Source organism: Balaenoptera borealis, assembly GCF_965194805.1.
Source record: "Balaenoptera borealis genome assembly, chromosome: 1".
Lineage (NCBI taxonomy): Eukaryota > Metazoa > Chordata > Mammalia > Artiodactyla > Balaenopteridae > Balaenoptera > Balaenoptera borealis.
In genome coordinates, this window is record NC_138860.1 from 18769333 (window position 1) to 18778831 (window position 9499).

The 9499-nt window shown below is 38.8% G+C and overlaps 1 protein-coding gene across 1 annotated transcript in view; it reads right to left on the reverse strand.

The window, feature by feature from the left end:
* The window catches only part of SLC30A10 (solute carrier family 30 member 10), a 57950-nt gene that overhangs the window by 37324 nt on the left and 11127 nt on the right, over positions 1–9499 (reverse strand). The gene's annotated exons all lie outside the window — the stretch shown is intronic.

The window sequence follows — 9499 nt, forward strand, 5'->3', positions numbered from 1 at the left end:
AAATAAGATCCACAGTCTCGTAATACCCCAAATGTCCAAGATTCGTTTGAAAATCTTTCATCATACCAAAAACCAGGGAAAGCTCAACTTAAGTGAGAAAGGTCACCAGTGCTGAGATGACACAGATGTTAGAATTATCTGATGAGGACTTTAAAGTAGCCATTATAAAAATACTTCCACAAGCAATTGCAAACACAATTGAAAGAAATCAAAAAATAGAAAGTCTCAGCAAAGAAATACAAGATATAAAGAAGAATCAAATGGAAATTTTAAGACTGAAAAATACAATAACCAAAATTTTAAAATTCAATGAGGAATTCCCTGGCAGTCCAGTGGTTAGGACTCCATGCTCTCACTGCCGAGGGCATGGGTTCGATCCCTGGTCAGGAAGCTAAAATCCCACATGCTGCGCAACATGACCAAAAAAACCTCCATGAATAGGCTCAACAGCAGAGTGGAGAAGATAGAGAAAAAAATCAGTGAACTTGAAGATAGAATAACAGAAAGTTCCCTATCTGAGCAACAGAGAGAAAATAGGTGGGAAAATGAACAGGAGCTTCCAGGTCCTTGAACACATCAGGATGCTGGGATGGTGGTGCACTCAGAGAGGGCATGGGAGCTCCACACCCCTTAAATGTAAATGGTCTAAATATACCAATTAAAAGGCATAAGATTGGCAGAGAGACTAAAAAAATACACCCAACTACCTTCATACCATGGAATAGTCACCAGTAAAAAGAAACCAACTACTGATACACAGAACAACTGGGATGGATCTTAAGGGCAATATACTGAAAGGAAAAAGCCAATTTCAAAGGTCACATATGTATGATTCCATTTATATAGCATTCCTGAAATTAGAAGATTATAAATATGGAAAGAGTGGTTTTGAGGGCATAGAGATGGGGAGTGAGGATATGGAATGATGGGTATGATTATAAAAGGGTAACATGGGGGATAAATTTGTGGTGATGTAATCATTCTGCACCTTGATTTTGGTAGTGGTTACACAAATCTACACATGTGGTAAAATGCCATAGAACTATATACACACATTGCACCAATATCAATTTCTGAATAAGTGCAGGTACATCTAAAGAACTACCTAGACTACCTAGAATGCAACACAGAACAACAAAAAGTAGAAAATATGAAAAACAGTTTACAAAACATGGAGGACAGAGTGAGAAGATCTAAAATTATCTAATTAGTGTTACAGAAGGAGAAATGGGGCAGAGGCAAAACTAGAAAAGATCATATCTGAAAATCTTCCAGAATTTATAAAAGCTATAAATGCTTAGATTTGGGGAACGTGACAATTCTCAGGGGGGATAAATAAAAAGAAATTCACATCTGGAAATATTGTAGCAAAACTGAAGAACACCAAAGACAAAGAGAAGATCTTTAAAAGGCGGTGAACTTATCCAACCTTGGATGTCCTGAAGGAATGACATCTATTCCAGTGGAAAACAATCCAGACTAAAACTACTGAAAAGATCATGACTCTACCAGGCCTGAGATTGAACTCAGACTGTGCCCAAACTGAGGAAGATTTGGTGTTTTGTGATTTTGTTTTGATTTATCTTTGATCTGGACTTTAAGTTAATAATCAGGGGCTTTGATTTATTCAGATAGAAAGTCATAAGGTCAAATATATTTAATTTTGAATTTTAATTTTTCCCTTATAATTTGATATTAACAGGGGATTCATGTTATTTAAATTTGGGGCATTTTTATGTTACTGATATTGAATTATTAGACTATCTTGATGCTATCATTTCATGTCACTATGTAATCTCTAATGAGCAATAATGAACATTTTTGGGGACCTCAAGAGTTCATTTAACTAATAGTTTCTGTTCTAATCCATTTTAGTCATTGAGGGGATGGGTATCAAAATTGCTTAACAAACACTGGTCACAAGGAAAATACCCAAAGGAAACAGTGGTTATTGTAGGGGATGCAGGCCTTGTGAATACTGACAGCAATACTATCCTGATAACTGTCTATCTAGCTCTTCAAGGGGAGCCCCCAGTGAAGAACACATAAAGCTGGAGAGTATTGGGAGGAGATCATTCCTCTGGTCTTGTGTTTCCATGAGGGGACCACCACGTAGGCTCTTACTGACCCCTTCATTCCCTCTCCAACCTCCATGTGAGAAGTCACTCCTGGGGTGGGAAGGTCTCCTCTCATGGGTGGGCTTAGTAAAAGGAATAAGCTTGGCTCAGCCCCTCCCGTGCTTTACACTTTGAACTACCTGTCCTCGGAGTGTCCATTCTCTCTGCTCCTGGGTCCAACCCTGTGCCCCCCGTTGTTGAGCTTGGCCCCAAAGAAGATGGGTATGTTTACTGCTGAGATAAGTATAATATTAGGAAGCATTTTGGGACATCCAAGGTCTATCTTCCAATTCAGTTTTTTCAAAAACAGAGCTACAATTTTAATCACCATCTGACTATCTTTGATCCCTTAGTTCTCAGTTAGCTCTAGACTCATGAGTAGACATTACTTATTGGCCCCATAAAGTCCCAACAATGTCATCAATCAACTCTGGTCAGGAGCTATAGATCTGGTTACCGGCTCCCCTATTTTCTCTCCTGCAAAATCTCATGGTGGTTTCTTCAGGTTAAGAATTCGACAGAAAACAGGTGGTCTGTCCAGGCAGTTCCTCCTTCAACCTGACTTCCTCGTTGCTCTCCTATAAGAAGCCAACCTCTAGTTCTCACTGGCCTGCGTCAAGGATCATCTTTTTTTTTTCCAATGTCTATTGGGCTGATACATTTATAGTGTTGTCAAGGCAGATAAAGAACAAGACCACAGATATAGTTCATCGAAAATCACTTCCCTCAAAATTCTCTCAAGACACCTTCTCAGATGTAGACAATAAATAGCAGGACACAGATGTTGGAAGACATTCTTCTAGGAAAAAGGAGTCTCTAGATATCATTGCCTCTTATAAAAAATGATGACAAAACTAGTCTATGTCATAATCATCAGAGGGAGTTATACACAATGTTTTATATAAATCTCAATGACTACTGTCTCCACAAAAGAGCAAGAAGGAGGCAAAAAATAACAAATATATTCTTTATATCTTGTAAGCATCTGACCAAAAGAAAAAAATAATAATAAGCTTACTTTTACCCCACTTTCTTGGAAAATTAAGCCTCTCAGTAAGGAAAATAGGAATATCTAACCAGGCAGAACTGCAGGAGAACGTTTAAAAGGCAAACCATCTTATGGCAGAAAAGAGGTGTGGAAATGCAAAGTCTTGGTTCTAACATCAATTTTGGGTTAACTATAAAACACTTCAGGGGCTTCCCTGGTGGCGCAGTGGTTGAGAATCTGCATGCTAGTGCAGGGGACACAGGTTGGAGCCCTGGTCTGGGAAGATCCCACATGCCGCGGAGCAACTGGGCCCGTGAGCCACAACTACTGAGCCTGCGCGTCTGGAGCCTGTGCTCCGCAACGGGAGAGGCCGCGATAGTGAGAGGCCCGCGCACCGCGATGAAGAGTGGCCCCCGCTCTCAGCAACTAGAGAAAGCCCTCGCACAGAAACGAAGACCCAACACAGCCAAAAATAAATAAATAATTAATTAATTAATTTTTTAAAAATCTAAATGTTGAAAACATCAAGATTTGTCAAAATTATTTTAAAAAAAAACACTTCATGTCTCGGTTTCTTCATTCGTAACTGGTAAATATGTGACTTGGAAATACGAGCTACATTTGCATTATTTTAATGAGTGATATGTTGACATGTTAATACCATTACAACAGTTTAAAATATATAATCTTTAACAGTTGAAAAATATAAGTAATGCCCTTCTACAAAGTGCTATCTTGAGCACTGAAGATGAGGAATGCAACATTTACGAGAGCCCTTTGAAAAATAATGCATCGTGAAGGTATTATTATTTATCAAAAGAAAAGCATGGAGATTCCTTAAAATAGGTGTAATGATACCTGAGGTGAGGCTCATAATGATCAAGTGTCTTCTCCAGGGTCAGACCCAGTGAAAGAGGGAAGAAGCTCCAGAACCTGTATTTTCCTGTTACAGTTCCTGCTCCTGCTGGGTCACACCACTAAAGATGCCACTAACCTGTCATCAGGAAGACATGTGCTTTGTGAGGTTTTCCAGGAATGGCGACGGATCTGTATGGACCATACCTATGACCAACAGCAAACCGTTGTGTGTGTTGGCCCGGGATGAGGTCAGCTGCCGGTCCGTGGATGTGGAGTAGGCAAGGACCTGTCCACAGAGGGATCTTACTAACATTTCCTTTTTTCTTGTCCCTTCAGCCCTTGGATAATCACTACCAACCACCACCACCAAGTGCCATGTTGAGCAGTTTATACACGCTATATCCTTTCATCCTCACAACACCCTTAGGAGATAGATAATTCCCCGCTTTACAGATAAAGAAACTGAGGTTTAGTAAGTTGAAGTAACTTTCTGGAGGTCATTTAGCTACTGGAATTAGGATCAATTGGTGGTGTATTAATTTGCACTTTTTGACATGCAATTTTGTGATTATTTCCAAATAAGTTTTCACTGTCCATGATTTTTTTTTTCTTTCTTTGGTCAAGCAGAGTAGGTTTTATAATTAAACCTTCTAAGTCTTTGTCCTCTTCCATTAACTCGCTGCATGATTGTGGTCCTGACACTGTTTCTGTTTTCTTATCTGAAAAAGTAGAAATAGCAAGTATTCTTTCTCGCTAATCATTTCACAAAACATATAATGCTCCAAACGTATGTGATATGCTGCTGTGATTATTCTCCCTAGACTTTCACAGCACCTGACAACTCACAGATGTCAAGAAAGACTTGGTTTTCATTAAGATTTAACTCAGGTGTCAGACAGAGTGGCCTCTGCATATTAGAAAAATATGGCTGAGAACAGGGAGCTGGTTTCTTTATCTTCCTTTTTTTTCTTCGGTTGAATTTATTTCACAAACATGAAACAGGGACTTCCCTGGTGGCGCAGTGGTTAAGAATCCGCCTGCCAATGCAGGGGACACAGGTTCGATCCCTGGTCCAGGAAAATCCCACATGGCACGGAACAACTAAGCCCGTGCGCCACAACTACTGAGCCTGCGCTCTAGAGCCCGCGTGCCACAACTACTGAAGCCCGTGCGCCTAGAGCCCATGCTCCGCAACAAGAGAAGCCACCACAGTGAGAAGCCCGCGCACCGCAACAAATAATAGCCCCCACTCACTGCAACTAGAGAAAGCCTGCACGCAGCAATGAAGACCCAAAGCAGCCAGAAAAAAATAATAATTTTTTTTTTTTTTTTTTAAACCATGGAACGGCACCTATTTTTCAGTCTTCCTTTAATCTTTCTTACTCGGTCCCTATAACTGACCCAGAACCCAGTCCCTGGGCAGCAAGAGAGGTGAGGGGGTACGCAAGCTGGCCTGAACGTACAGAAAGAGACATAAGAGCACCTGTTTTGGAATAGATGCTGTGATCTGTGGTGGGTGGGTGTATACTTACCACTGAGTGCTCCTGTGGAAGTGAACTGTTCAAAACGCTTGGAAAACAACAGTGAGTGTCAGATATGGACAAACAAGAAAGTAACAGCTTCTGGGAATTAAGCATCATGCTTCCTAAAACTGTTTAATAATTATTGCAAACACCCAATCATTCCAATCCTGCCTCTGAAGTAGAAAGAGTACTCAGGGAACCAATATCTAGAAAGCCTTCTTCCCCTTTCTGGTTTGAAAAGTCGCCTTCACTTGTGAAGTTTCTTATCTCTAACTTACTCCGTGACTTGCTGCCGGGACAGAGGCAGACAGTTCCGCCCCCCCGCCCCACCCCCCAGCCCACCTTGCTCCTCCTAAACCCTCGGAGCCCTGCCTACTTTGCTTGTCTCTGGATAAAATTTGCTCTAAAAGGAAAGCGAGTTACTTTCAGTGTCTACAGGACTGTCCGTGTAAAATGTTCCCATTAGGCTATAGCACTGAGTCAACGAGAAGCTTGCGAGAGTAGCTAATCAGAAGCCTGTTAAAAGCCTCCCCGGCAACAAACTTTGCTGATTACTGAGCTGACACTGCCTCTAGCAGGTTGGCTGGGGAAATGTAATGCCAGAAAGGTGGTGAGAGAGAGAGAAAGAGAGAGACAGGGAGAGAGAGGGAAAGAAAACAGTTTGGAAACCAAACAAAATTAATGTAAATAAATACACAGGAAAGGTATTTTGTTAAAAAAATTTTTTAAATACAAACAGATATTTTAGATCTAAATTGTTGTACATGGCAAGCCTGTCCAGGACAGAGCTGCACGAAATTACCTTTGGTTTAAAATAAAAGCCAATGTACAGCACAGTATTTGTTCAAATGCAAGTCAAGGGCAAAGAGAATTCTGTCCATTAAATTTTAAAGAAAACTCAAGCCTGAAAAATAATCAAAAAGAAAATGCAAACATAAAAGATATGTGAAAGTCAAGGTAAATCTAATAAAGTAAACAAGGAGTAGGAAAAATGCAAACAAAGCAAGTTTCGTCCCTGAATCTAGAGAAAGAAGGTAGTGGGTGCCCCGTATTTCCTAGGATCTGAATCGACATGTTGTTTTCACCCCTCTTCCTCTTCCCCAAACACATTTATAACGCTCTTCCCCCGAATACACTCACACATATAGCCATCCAAATTTTGGACTTTAAACCTATTTTGTTTGCTTTTTTCTTTCGTGCTCGCAATTTCTACTTTTTTCATTTTGCTTTTTACTTTAGCCAAATCTGCTCCACCATCGCCTTTTCCTGTCGGAGATGGACACCCACTGGCTAGCTACTGATCTAAGGCTTCCAGACTCCCTGTCTCAACTAAATCTTCCAGACATTCTTTTCTCCCAGGTGATTTTTTAAATTTCTGCCCCCCTCTGTCTGATTCTCCAACTTATCTCACTCCATGAGTCCCAGAGATGTTTAAAGTCTTTACAGTATATACAGTCTGTTTTGCTAATATTTAAAATAAATTAGTGGTCTTATTTCTTACTCTTCTGTGATCTCAGACATAAAATATAACTCGTATCAATTCCTACACCAGACAAAGCAAAACATGTAAAAGACCCACAGAACCGGGAGAGACTGAAGGCTTGTTAAGTAAAAAATTCTATTTGGCCACAGATCCCACCAAAAAAAGTGATGGATTATTTGATCCTGATCACTAAATCAGGAGGTACCACAGTTCTTTAGTTTTTAGGTACTTCAAAATGCTTCGAGCTAAAATTTAGATATATAGAAAATCTTTATCCTAAATTTGGGTTGAATCTTTTGAAATCAAGAATCATTTTTTCTTCATATTTTACACCTCCTGGTTTAAAGCAATATGTATGGATTAATCACATTTTTTCTTACACTGGGAGATAATTGGGTTAATGTCAATAAATAAGATGTATCTATGCCAAATATTTACTCCTTAAGCTTATTTAGGTGATGGGAAGGATATCAAAATGTGTATTTTAGTGAAAGCGATAAATACATAGCTCGAGACATAAATGCTAAGAAGCTAAGCAGCTATCCTAAAATCACTTGGAGGGTTTAAATACTCTAAAATTTCTAATAGAAGAATTCAGCAATACCAAAAGCTGCCAAAATAATAATTTTAACATAAGAACATGGACCTTAAAGCATTAGCTATATGTGTGTATAGTACCTAAAATAATAATTTAAACATAGAACATAAATCTTAAAGCATTATCTATATGTGTATATAGTACCTATCATTTTAATTATTTAAAGTAGAATACTATACAGCATCAAACACTTCAGGAGAAGATAGATAATCTGGAATTAAGGCAGTAGAAACCCATATGGTCAGGGTGAAATATTTGTCTTTAAGACTCTTGTTATCTGAGCATAGACATAAACATTGGAAAGCACTGCTTCCCAAACAAGGGCTGAACTAACATCTACCTGATAATAATTCAATTTATAAAAAAAAGAACTATGGCTGTCTACCAATTTTTGCATTGGTCAAAGAGTCAAACTCTTTGCCTAAATTGCTTTTGCTATACGCAGGTAAATATCATATGTCTAGAGTAAAGACAAAATTAGAACTAAAAACACAAGTTTAGTAATGGTGACACTACCATTGTCAATACTAACCATGGGTTTGATCAGCTTCCTTGCCTTAAACTTATACTTAGCAGTAAATATTTTTTTCCTGTATCAAATATGTGAATTTTATGATCTGGAACCTCAAGGAGTAATTTTTGCATGATGACTAATGTAAACAAGGCATAAAATCTCAAGTTAACTAATTATTGTCTTTTACAAAAGATGAGGTCCTAACTGATTCATTAAATCAAATAAAGATACAGACTCTAGTTTCTTGTCTGTTCCCTTTTATACTTAACACATACTGTAGGGATTCTCATAACATACATTCTACCAACAGGAGAACTTAGACCAAGATAGAATAAAGGACTGCTCCCAGCTGAGAAAGTTTACAATGGCAGGAAAGACAGGAGGAATGCAATAAAAGATGCAAACTCTTACTCTGAGGTCCCTGGGCTGAGTTATATGATGCCCTGACTAGTGAGAGAAAACTTTTCAGCATCAAATAAGAAAAATCTTTAAATTTCTTAAAATCCAGATGAGCAATTAGAATTCAGTGATACTGGGTGATCACATAATTCAAAGGCTTGCATTGTGGCTTCTTTAAAAAACAATAACTAGTCTATACCAAGTGCCTATTGAGTGCTAGACACTTAGATTCCCATTGAGTCCTTATTGACTCCACATTACAGGTGGGTAAACAGCCAGGTGAAGTAATTTGACAGCTGCCCTGTAGGAGAACCATGATTTGGACCTGGTCTGTTCATGCTACACGACTCCTTAAAAAGCACTGGGAATTGCTCTTCTGCAAGAAGCTTTTAACATATATTTTTAAAATTCCTTTTGTGGCACTGAAGAAACATGGTTCCATCTAATAATTTATCTTTTGGATTTGTTTTTTTTCGATTTATTGTTCTCTTCCAAGATTTAACCCAGTCTTTTGACCGATGACCCAATGAGTTTTGTACCCACTCTTAAGTCCCTCCTAAAGATTCACATGTAAATAAGCTTTCCTTTTTCTCAAACAGGACAGATGTCTACAATAAATAAATACAAATATTTCCATTCAGAAAAAAGAGCTAAGTTTACTAGATCATCTGCTTTATTTTCTCTCTCCCTTTTACATCACATTCCTTGAATATATTCCCAAGAGTTGATCTGCCTAACCAACTGTTTGCTCCTTTGCTCCATGGGAGCTGGCTATGTACCCCAGTATTTTTTGAACCTATTTTTAGGAGACATTAAAATATTATTTTTAAACTCAAACATAGTCGTGTCATGTCTGGGTAAACAAAAATGAGTCACTAATTAAAGCAGACTGCTTTCAATGGCACCTCCACTTTCAAAGTGCTCCCTCTATGGCCGCAGTTTAGTGCCTTTCACCCTGTCTACCTGTCTGCATATTTTCTAATTCCCTGTGACTAAAAAAGACCCCCATGTGGCCAGCT